At 42.9% G+C, this 11,734-nt stretch overlaps 1 protein-coding gene and 1 pseudogene across 1 annotated transcript in view; one reads left to right on the top strand and one right to left on the bottom strand.

The window, feature by feature from the left end:
- The window catches only part of RTN1 (reticulon 1), a 244,004-nt gene that overhangs the window by 133,280 nt on the left and 98,990 nt on the right, over positions 1 to 11,734 (top strand). The window lies entirely within an intron of this gene.
- Positions 4,799 to 5,675, bottom strand: LOC109565212 (GTP-binding nuclear protein Ran-like; annotated as a pseudogene).

Genomic DNA, 11,734 nt, shown 5'->3' with positions numbered 1-11,734 from the left:
TTACTGGTGGCCTAGACACGTGGCATCACGTGGGCCCTGACATAATTGACTCCTGATATCCCAAATAATTCATCCCTGAGAGTTTAAAGTATATTTAGTGTGTGCAATAGGGAGGCTCTTCTGTGACAGACTTTGCAGTGGAAATGTGTATTTGTTGCGCGAATATTAGAACTAATTTGGATTCTTTTGCCACCACTCTGACTGTGGTGGGACAGGGCCCTGCAGCTTTCAGGGAGCTTGAAGCAGGAACTCTTGAGTCATTCAGAGTATGGGTTCATATCACTGTACTGTAACAGGCATGTATTTCCATTTTATCCCCTAATTAGCATCCCCATAGTGAAATGGTCACATGTGCACGGTGCTGCTCGAATATATTTATCCTCCAAAGTAAGGAAATCTGAAGTCTAATAAAGAGAGAATGGTATTGTGCAGGCCCATTCCCCTCATTAGTGTATTTGAGAGACAAGTACCGCAGCAGGACTGACCGAGCGACCAAACGTCCAATAAAGAGCTAAGGCGATGGAAAAGTACTGCTGTGAATGCAAAGGCTTCAGAGCATATTTTACAGCTGAGTCTGGTACCATTCTAATCTCTGTGCAAGTTGCCCCATATGGCTTGGACCCTCTGCTGCCACGTTAGACATTAGAAAAGAGAAAGTGGCAGTCTTTTCAAACGATTAAGGCATACCACGGTGAATAGCCTCTGCTCTCCTCCGCACTGAGGGATCCTTTGAAATCCAGTCTCCCACTGAAACTCGGCGCTCTCAGCCTCATTATCTATGAAGAGAGTCTGAAAGGTTGTTCTGAGGCAGCCGAGCGCTGGCGGTGCTGCGCAGATGACTCGGTGCTGCCAGCAGGTTATTGGAGCCCTGGGGTTCTTCTGGTCTCACCTGCTCCACCTCAGCGGGTGGGAGGAGCAGCCTCCCCCAGGCTGTTCTTAATCACTGTCTGTGGACAGGAGGGTTGCGCTCAAGTCAAGTGCGACTCCCCACAGCAGTGGGGTCAGGTCAGCTTCTGTGGTTTCCTCAAGCCTCTGACAGTGTAAACGCATTCATGTTCATATATTCACAAGTACGCTCTTCTCCCTGGCTTTGAAGTTATCCTGCTAATGCTGGTGCTGGGCTAAGTTTTGGGAAGGTCCAGAAATATTTAGAATGAGGTTTGGCAAATATCATAGCACATACTGTCAAGGAGCACTGGGCTTTATTTACTGGCATGTGCTTGTCCTGACAAGGTCTATTTATGAAGCTTTCTTACCTTTCGGAGACCTCTGCTGCTGTTGCACTGAAGACCAGATGAGCTTCATCATATTCCAGTTTCCCTTCTCTGTGCACCCCCTGAGCTCCTACTCCCCTGTTATTTTGCTTCCCCACACCCTCAAGGATGGCCTCTCAACATCACAGGGTAGATAAATTTTCACTGTTGCAAGGTTGACCCTTTTAGGAATGTCTTAGTTGAAAACAAATGAAAAATTCTCAATAAAACATTAATACCCAATGTGACTCATCAGGGTGGGAGTGCAGTATATTTCCACCTATTTGATTGCAGAATCTTTTATTAGAGTGTGGTGTAGGCTTCATCATCTACGGAGCATTCTTTGAGAAGTAGTGGTCTCTGGGTACTCACCTCCATTCCCAGCATTCTGATTACTTTTCCTTGCAGTTCAAAAGCATAGTGTCAGACCAGCCACCAGGACGTCATGTGGGAGCCTGTTAGAAATGTCAGGCTCCTTCCCAGACCTACATACTGATTAGAATCTGCATTTTATCAAGATGTCCAAGTGATTCCTATTCATGCTAAGGCTTGAGAAGCAATGCTTTAGACCATGGAAGTCAGTATTAACATTCTGACCTGAAACTGTTCTGAAGAACGTCACCAACAACAACCAAAAGACCTCTTTTCAGTCTCATCTTTCTTGTTCTCCTGGATACTTTAATGTTGTACTGCTGAACAGTCCTTAAAACATTAGTGAGAAAATAATGTATGTTCAAAATAAATAAATGGAACATAAGAAATGGTGCAAAATAAAAAGTTTAAGTTCTCCTGATCCAACCTTACATTTCTAAGTCTTAGAGATAACTGCAGGCTTCTGTTTTTGTTGTTCTTATTGCTTTCAGAAATTTTCTTTGTGTATTTTGGTATACATGGGTTTTTATTGCACAAGTGATATCATATTGAACAGACTATTTTAACTTCTTTTAGCAGTAAAATCAGGGACACCACTAGCTCACATGGAGACTGTTCTCTTCTCAAAACTGTCTTCCTTTATCTCCCTGATGTTTCTCCTTCTTGGTTATCCCCTCAGTCTCTGACCTTTCCCCCAATCTCTTTTGCTACCTTCCTCCTGATTCCTTTGTTTGACCTGAGTCCTTTCCCTGTCTTCCTTCTTCCCTCATTTTCTTGCTCTCATCCACACAGATTTTCAGCCACTGCCTCATGTGTAGCACCTCCCAGGCTTTGGAGAAGTCTTTCATTCTGGGCTCCAAGTCCATTTCCTCACTCTTTAGTGAACATCCTATAGACTACCCCCCTCCACCTCACATTTAGTACATTGATGTCCTTTGTCAAAATCTGCTCCTTTCCTTCTTCTACTCCCTTCCTGAGTGAATGAAGGGATATCATTCAGGCTTCACTCTGGTATGGATATTCAGATCAGGTCTGGATCTGAGTAAAGGCTGAGTAAAGACTCAGTGGCCTGAGACCAAGTTAGAGGAAGAACCTGATTGTAAAACTTCAGTGGAAGTGTTGGCAGTAGTATTTGGCTGTACAATTATCCATATTATCCAGGATGCTCTTAATATTTGAAAAATTACCAAAAACAAAGTGCAAAATGTAAAAAAATAATTATTTGGAACTTTCAATAGGGCATCCAGTGATCCCAGTTTGAGAAATACTGGTTTAAGCCAGTGGTTCCCAGAGCATCCCAAAGCCTCAGCACAGGGTACCTCATAGTCTCCTGCTGACTGAAAATGCAGATTCCTGTTTGGCCCCTGCCCTAGAACTGCAACATCAGGATGAGCATAAACTTGCACTTTTAATAAGCATGCTAAAGAGAATTTTTTCTGTAAGCAGATGAGCTAAGCAGCCCAACCTGTAGTGAAAAACACCTTGGTGAGCGTGCCCTGGGCATATGGTGCTTTTTAATGAGAGAGAGTGAGGGGCACTCGGCTGTTTCCATCCCATCCCGTGCCCTGGGAGGCAGGCCTCTGCACCTTCTCTCTGCAGGCACCAGCTGCAGCAGCTGGAGCTTGCAGGGCTTAGCCCTCTGTAGCAGGGAAAAGCTTATCTCCTTAGGGGAGTGATTTGCAAGAAGACTCCCAGATGGAGGTCTTCTCAAAAAGACCTAGCATTTATGATGTTTATTATTACTTTTCATTATTATTAATATACTAGATAGTGCTTCTGTCCTAAAATATTTTGGAGAGAACCAGAATAAGTGTGACCCATTTACTTTTCTTCCTGTAATTCTTTTTTTTAAAAAAGTTAATATACTTTAGTCCCATATTTATTTGCTTCCATGAAACTGAATTAGTAAAACAGGCCATAAAGGTTCTTGGACAGGATCTTTCTTTCACAATGCAGGTTTCACAATTGGCCCAAAGACTGATGTCCCTAATATTACAGCCGCTTCCCCCATGCCAGATTTCAACAAGATGGACCAGAAACTGCTGGGTAAAGTCTGGCTTCTGTGAGGATGTATGCAGTGTAAATATTTAGATGGAGACATTGAACCTTCCATTTTAGACTATTCAAAGCTATTAAGTTACTTTTATGAGATGCTGCCCAGTGGTAGAAGGTATTCTCTGTGCTGGTTTAGCAGCACAGAATGAGGCTGCCGATAGGCAGTTCACCTTATTGGTTTTTCCTTCTGCAACAGTTACAAGGTTAGCATTGTCCCAAATTGCATATTGATCTGCCTTTTAAATCGTGGCTTCAGGACCCTGGGAAGGTTTCCTTCTCAACCTTGAAGAGATTTGCTCCAAATCTTGGTGACCCAGCACTTAAACTGTTTCTAGGGACAGATATTTTTGACACTTCACCTACAGGATGTATATATAGATCCAAAATTGTTGTTGTAATATTTTGATGCCAAGTCCTTCAGACACAGTGAACCCAACTCCCTAGTAAATTTTGCCTGGGCACAGAGTGGGGCATCATTTCAGTTCAGTCACTCAGTCGTGTCTGACTCTTTGCGACCCCATGGACTGCAGCACGCCAGGCCTCCCTGTCCATCACCAACTCCTGGAGTTTATATAGACCCACATTCATTGAGTTGGTGATGCCATCCAACCATCTCATCCTCTGTCGTCCCCTTCTCCTCCTGCTTTCAATCTTTCCCAGCATCAGGGTCTTTTCAAATCAGTCAGTTCTTTGCATCAGGTGGCCAAAGTGTTGGAGCTTCAGCTTCAGCATCAGTCCTTCCAGTGAATATTCAGGACTGATTTCCTTTAGGATGGACTGGTTGGATCTCCCTGCAGTCCAAGGGACTCTCAAGAGTCTTCTCCAACACCACCGTTCAAAAGCATCAATTCTTCAATGCCCAGCTTTCTTTATAGTCCAACTCACATCTATATATGACTACTGGAAAAACCACAACTTTGACTATACGGACCTTTGTTGGCAAAGTAATGTCTCTGCTTTTTTTTTTTTAGATATTTGAAATACAACGTTATTCTGATTCTAAACGAAAAGGAATGGAAATGACAGTAACAAACAAGATCCCACCTCTCAATATTGTTGTGTGACTACAGCAGTCTTATATTTGAAACTCAAGGAGGAAACAGTTGTGTTCCAAACCACCTAAATATGCAGGTCCAAAAAATGAAAGTTTTTTTTTTTTTTTTAAACTGCCACATTCACTCCAAAGCCCATCCATCTCCTTCAGCATCCAAAGATTAAGCACATGTTCTGCTTAGCTATATAATAAAGTGGCAAACACGCCACACCGCTGACATCACAGGACAGTTGCCTATAAAACTAGACTTCTGATGCTGGGCCCCAGCTTCACTTTCTCACAGGTCACCATCTTCATCCGGGAGAGCAGTTGTCTGAGTAGCCTCTAAATCGTGCTCATACTGTGCTGCCAGGGCTGGGTCCATGACCACCTCTGGCGGGGCAAGAGCAGACACAGCGACAAACTCCAAGTTAGGGTCTCCGGTCAGTTTTCTAGCAAGCCAGAGGAAGGGCTTTTCAAAGCTGAAGTTACTTTTGCCAGAAATGTCATAGTTCTGAAGATTCTTCTTTCGGTGGAAGACAATTGACTTTGCCTTAACCTTTCTGTCCTTAATATCCACTTTGTTGCCACACAACACAATTGGGATGTTCTCACACACTCGTACCGGTTCCCAATGCCAGTTAGGCACATTCTTGTAAGTAATTCTTGTAAGTAACTCTCAATGTTACATCAAACATAATAATAGCACACTGAGCTTGTATGTAATAGCCATCTCTCAGTCCACCAAAATTCTCGTGACCAGCTGTACCCCATACATTGAACTTAATAGGTCCTCTGTTGGTATGGAACACAAGAGGATGGATCTCCACACCCAAGGTAGCTGCATACTTCTCAGATTCACCAGTCAGATGACGCTTCACCAGTCAGATGGTTCTTCCAGTACCACCATCACCAACCAAAAAAAGTTTGAACTGAACTTGGGGTTCTCCTTGGGCAGCCATTGTGCTATTACTTCCAGAAGCATCTGCACGCCTGTCTGACTGAGCTGTCTCTGCTTTTTAATATGCTCTCTATATTGGTCTTAACTTTTCTTCCAAAGAGCAAGTGTCTTTAATTTCATGGCTGCAGTCACCATCTGCAGTGATTTTGGAGCCCCCCAAAATAAAAGTCTGTCACTGAGTGGGGCATAGATAAGCCCTTAAGATGGATCCAAGTCCAACCTGCCTGTAGAGATAAGAGTTCACAGATGGCATATGTTTTGATGCCTCTGAGAAATAATGACCCTATTTAGATGGTGATCCTGATTCTCTATCTAGTCCCTTTATCCTTCACATAAATCATCTTTGCTTACCGATGCAGTCATGGAGATTGGATACTATAATCCACGTACATCTAATTTTCAGCATCAAGACTCCAGAGGAGTCTCCACTCCTTTCAAATGCTAACTTCACTTTCCTCTAAATCTGTGTGGGGCACTCAACAGTTATGGTCTCTGCTTCTGAATCCTATCTTTGTAACCCCACAAAACACTGCTGTAATACAGATAACATAAATTTTACCCAAGGTTATGCCAGCGCCACCAAAGGAAGACCTAATCAATTCAATTCATTCTTCCTTCCTTTCCTTCATTCAATATGGTATACTGCCTGTCTGATGCAGGCAATATAGTGATGACCAAGGCAGACATGAATCCACCAATTGCAGGGCTTCATTTGGGTGGGGGAGGGGCTGACATTAAATAGAAATCAACAGAATGATGTGTTCTCGTGAGAGAGTACTTGGTGGTAGTGGAACTTGGATCAGAAGGTCAGAGAGGAGGAACTAAGGAATCAACTATGGCAAGACATCATTTTAAAACATTCTGGACAACAGACAATACAAAAGCTACAGGCAAGAAAGTTCTGGGAGCGTTCTAGAAACTGAAAAAAAATGTCTCCATGGTTAGAGTTGTGTTGTTGTTGTTGTCGTCGTTGGTTTCCCTGGTGGCTCAGTGGTAAAGAATCTGCCTGCAGTGCAGGAGATATAGGTTCAGTCCCTAGGTTGGGAAGGGCCATGGAGAAGGAGATGGCAAGCCACTCTGGTATTCTTGCCTGGGAAATCCAATGAACAAAGGAGCCTGGAGGATATAGCCCATGGGGTCTCAAAAGAGTTGGACATGATTTAGTGACTAAACCACAGCAACAAGGTTGGCAGTGCCTTTTCATGCCCAGGCCACAGTGCAGAGTTTGGCCTTTATCATGATATGACAGGGAGAGGGAAGTAGCAATGAAAATAAAGAGGAATGGCTGAATTTTAAGTTTATTTTGAAGATTGTCTTAATTGGACTTACTGATTGGTGGATTGGTATTTGGGGTGACTTTATTCCCACATCTCTCAATTATATTTCAGTTTTTGTCACCATAATTATTATAAATAGATGCAAAAATATTTATAATAGGAAAAATACCCTAAACCTCAATGCAGTTTCTTTATTCACTGAAGCCAATTTTTTTATGTCTACTATGGGAAAATCATCCATTTGGGTAATGCTGGCTCTGAAATATTCTCTCCCAGGTTGAGCTGTATATCTAGTATATTTTTATGGCCAAGCATTGGGGGGTATAATAGTTATTAACGTGTTTTGGTGACAGTGATGTTTGAGTGGCTGAGACCGGAGCTGGAATAAGGGTCAAATATGGTACCTATGGAAGTTAAATAGGACATAGAGTGAGGTAGGCAAGGATGGGGGACAGCAAGTTGGTTCTTTAAAAAGAGTTAGGTATAATTTTGGCGAGGGCCAGGAACTCACAAAAGCTTCAGAAAGTCTAAAGTGAAATTCCAAATATGGATCAAAATTATACTAACAAGCAAAGATGGTAGCTTGCCAGAAAGCAGAGGATAAAGTCAGAGAAAAGGTAGTTTAAGGCAAACATTCAAACTGGGGTCTGAAGTGGGAACAAGTATATCACTGGCCCTAGTGAACTTCAGCTCAAGCCTGCAGTTGATTATTGTTATTTGTGATTACTCAGTGCTTCCTGAGTCAGCCTTATCTCTTTAATGGTCCTTTTGGGTTTTAAATGACCTAGGGGTCCTCTTCTGCCAAGGAAAGCCTTGATCCAGGACTCTTTCTCTCTTCTTATGGAAACTGAGGGCATGTGGCAGGGAGAGTGGATTAGGGACTCAGTGGAGACATTTGTTTTTCTAGACAGTGTTTCTCAAAGTGCAGTTGGGGACCATTGACATCATAAACTGTTTGATAAAATACAGATTCCTAGGCTCACCTCCAGGATCTCCTAAGAATGGGCTGAGGAATCTGCTTCATTAAGTGGCTCCCCAGTAAATCCTAGGCACACCAGAATTTGAGAACTATCGTTCCAGGGACTGTGTTGAGGCTGATCTCTTAAAGCCCTCAGAGTTATCTTTGTCAGGTTTTTTTCTCTTAAGTGTCCCATCTTTTTCAGGGCCTGGGCCAGAATCCTGCCAGGCAGGTTTTCTGATTGAGCTTGCTGCTGCTGCTGCTGCTGCTGCTGCTGCTAAGTCGCTTCAGTTGTGTCTGACTCTGTGCGACCCCATAGACAGCAGCCCACCAGGCTCCCCCGTCCCTGGGATTCTCCGAGCAAGAACAGTGGAGTGGCTTGCCATTGCCATTTCCTTCTCCAATGCATGAAAGTGAAAAGTGAAAGTGAAGTCGCTCAGTCGTTTCTGACTCTTTGCGACCCCATGGATGGCAGCCTACCAGGTTCCTCCGCCCATGGGATTTTCCAGGCAAGAGTACTGGAGTGGGGTGCCATTGCCTTCTCCTGATTGAGCTTAGGTGTTTTAAATGGTTTATATGTGGGATTTAGAATGAAATTTGTACTGTCAACTCTGAGACGTCCACCTCCTTATAGGAGAAGTGGAGGGGGGATAGTGTGAGCACCACCTGGACTTACAGGCTTATTCTGGAGGTGCTACTGCTATCTTCCCACCCCACAGAGGCTCCAGAACAAAGACCTGCAAAGGGCGGGCAGGGACACAGCTAGCTAACAGTTCATGTTCCCAGTAGTTTGGGGCCTTCTGGTGATTTTGGAGGGAGAGCAATGAGCAGTCCTGAGAAGAGATCTTAGTTCCCTCCCCAGGAATTAAACCTGGGTGACCTGGATGAAAACCAAGAATCCTAACCACTACACCACCAGGGACCAGAGGCTAGAAGCAAAGTGGCCCTGGCTCTTGCCACTATTTGAAAGCAAGAATGTTTCAAGGAGGCAAATACTAAAAGCAGGTACAACATTTATTATTAGAGACACAGCACAATGTATGAAAGAGCACACAGGAAAACAGTTTATCCAACTCAGAAGCAGGGCAGAGATACACACCCAGAGAGAGTGCGGACACCGAGGAGCTCAGGAAGTCAGACACTAGGCAGAGACACACACCTGGAGAGGAGTGTGGGTGTCCTGAGTAAGGAGAACCGCGGTACAGAGGGACATAAATCACTTATATAGGAAAGTCCTTCCGCGTCTTTGTTTCCTTTTGGCTCATTATCTTGTTTCTTTCTTCATACTGCTGGTCCATGGACCCTCCCCAAGATGCGTGTGCAACTTTTTCCAAGATGGATCCCACGGCAGAGGCCTATGAGTGCATGTCCACGTTTATTATGGGTTGGGGTCCCCTCCCTTTTCAACCCCCAAGAAGCCTGTGCTTGTGCAGACAGGGAAGTCTTCCTTGACCTCAGGAGTGGATACCTTTTCTCTTTGCTTTAGCAGAGCTCAGCTTTTACCACTAGCTTTGTCCTTGGAGGGTCTGGGTGAGAACAAAGCTTGAATTTTACTCCACTTAACAGATACCAGGTGTCCAGCCCAGAGGCCCACTGTTTCCTACCTCACTGGGCCAGAGGAGTCCTCCAAATGGCCTCTGCCCATAGCTTAGAAAATTCATGGGAGGGGGAGAAAGCCTCAGCCTGGGGTTGAACTGTATGCTTCCAGTGACAAATGAAGTAGCAAGCTTAATCTTCTTACACAAGATCAAAAATTTCACTACCGCTGATAAATAATTCAGCTCAAACCTGCGTACTCTGGTAAACACAGCATTCTGATTTAACTCTTCTGGCTGGTACCTCTTTTACAACTCAGCTGAACACTGAAATCTTGGGAGATTTCTCTAAATGCAAAGCACTTACAAAAGCAGAATATGTGTTCCAAAGCTATCTTTTTTTTTTTTGTTTTTGCTCTCAAATTCACTTTTGTTTACCTCCCCCTAACATCTGTAGGAAATTCAGTGCTATATCTAAAAACGCAGAAAAAGCCAAGTAAAGCCGAGAATGGCTTTCATATTGATTTTCTCCACTCACTGTAAATGTCTGTTGCCATCCAGTGGTTGTGATGAAAATATCCAACCTCTACTTTTTAACCTCATCTGAAGCCACTAGGATTTGAAATTACACATTTCAAATTTACAGAGTTCCTGGGTTAGGATGTAAGAAAATGTATCTTTCAGTGATTTTCCAGTGTCCATGTGACTGCACCGTTTGTATAGGGATTGATCATTTAAATTGTCATCCATATTTTCCTTGAAATAAGCACGAGGACAGAGGTCCAAAAAAATTCCTAAAAGGGTAACCTGGTTTGTACCAGAATTAATTTTAAGTTAGCCATTTTGCCTGTGCCAAAAAATATAATATCATATAGGATTCATGAATCAAAGTTTCATACTAACTGGAGTTTTTTGATCAACACCCTCCTTTTATATTGAAGTCAGGATTTGAGGTACAATTAGTTGTTCTCAGTGATGTTGCAGGGGTAAAAGAACCAAAATTTGAGATAAGGTCTCCTGGCTCTGATCCAGTGCCCTTTTCCAACTAAATTGATTTCCAGCTAGTTGACTTGTTTGTAAGTAAACCTAAATGCTTCTCTATGTGATGTGGCTTTATAATTTGGAGGTTAAGATCTAATATCTTAAACATATACTGCTGTAAATAGTTTTATAATGGTGCATGAAGCACAGTTAGATCAAGTGGTAGTGTGGTGAGTGATGTGGAAATTCAGTCCAATCATCTGGAGAGGATTTAATTTTTTTTTTTTTAATTTTTAAATTTTAGGTTAGCCAAGTGATGGTCAAATCACTTTACATAGAGTCACAGTTTTCTCAAATGTTAGGCAAATAAAATCATAAATAACTTGGTTCTAGATAATTTTGATATAAGTAGAATGGCCTCACTGTTGATGTGTCCTTTTTATTTTTTCTCTCTTCCCTTTGTTGGGGTCCACATTTTAAAGCCCTTTCTTATTCTGAAAACAGAATCTTGAAAATTTGAGTAGATTTTATTTATCCCACAAGTCTGTGCTCTACTTACAAAGCCAAAAATCCTGGCTTTCACTTTGACTTCTAAACCCCTAGTTCCTGTGTAGACCACAACTTTCCCTCAGATCCTGTTCAGTTCAGTTCAGTTCAGTCACTCAGTCGTGTCTGACTCTTTGCAACCCCATGGACTGCAGCATGTGAGGCCTCCCTGTCTATCACCAGCTCCCAGAGTTTACGAAAACTCATATCCATTGAGTCGGTGATGCCATCCAACCATCTCATCCTCTGTTGTCCCCTTCTCCTCCCACCTTCAATCTTTCCCAGCATCAGGGTCTTTTCCAATGAGTTAATTCTTCATCAGGTGGCCAAAGTATTGGAGTTTCAGCTTCAGCATCAGTACAGCAGAGACCAATGCCCTGGAGACTGATGGCAAAGTCCTCTTTGAAAAAGATACTTTCAGATTTCAGCTATACTGTTCATCTGTCAAATCTGGACTGATTGCCTCTAAGATGAGGCATAAGATCGTTCACTTGAAGTGTAAGTTTTATCTCCCTTTTGTATATTTGTTCTTGTGATTTATATAATGCTCATTTTGTAACGGGTAAAGATAGATCAGTTTCCACCAAATTGATACTTCCTCTTCAATATTTTGCTTTCCTGGAGGCTCAGCTGGTAAAGAATCTACCTACAATGCAGGAGACACTGGTTCCATTCCTGGGTTGCCACAATCCCCTGGAGAAGGGAACAACTACCCACTCCAGTATTATGGCTTGGAAAATTCCATGGACTGTATAGTCCATGG

This window comes from Bos indicus, chromosome 10, assembly GCF_029378745.1.
Source record: "Bos indicus isolate NIAB-ARS_2022 breed Sahiwal x Tharparkar chromosome 10, NIAB-ARS_B.indTharparkar_mat_pri_1.0, whole genome shotgun sequence".
Taxonomy (NCBI): Eukaryota; Metazoa; Chordata; class Mammalia; order Artiodactyla; family Bovidae; genus Bos; species Bos indicus.
The sequence above is the reverse complement of the archived record's forward strand: the minus strand, read 5'-3'. Positions and strand labels throughout refer to the sequence as shown.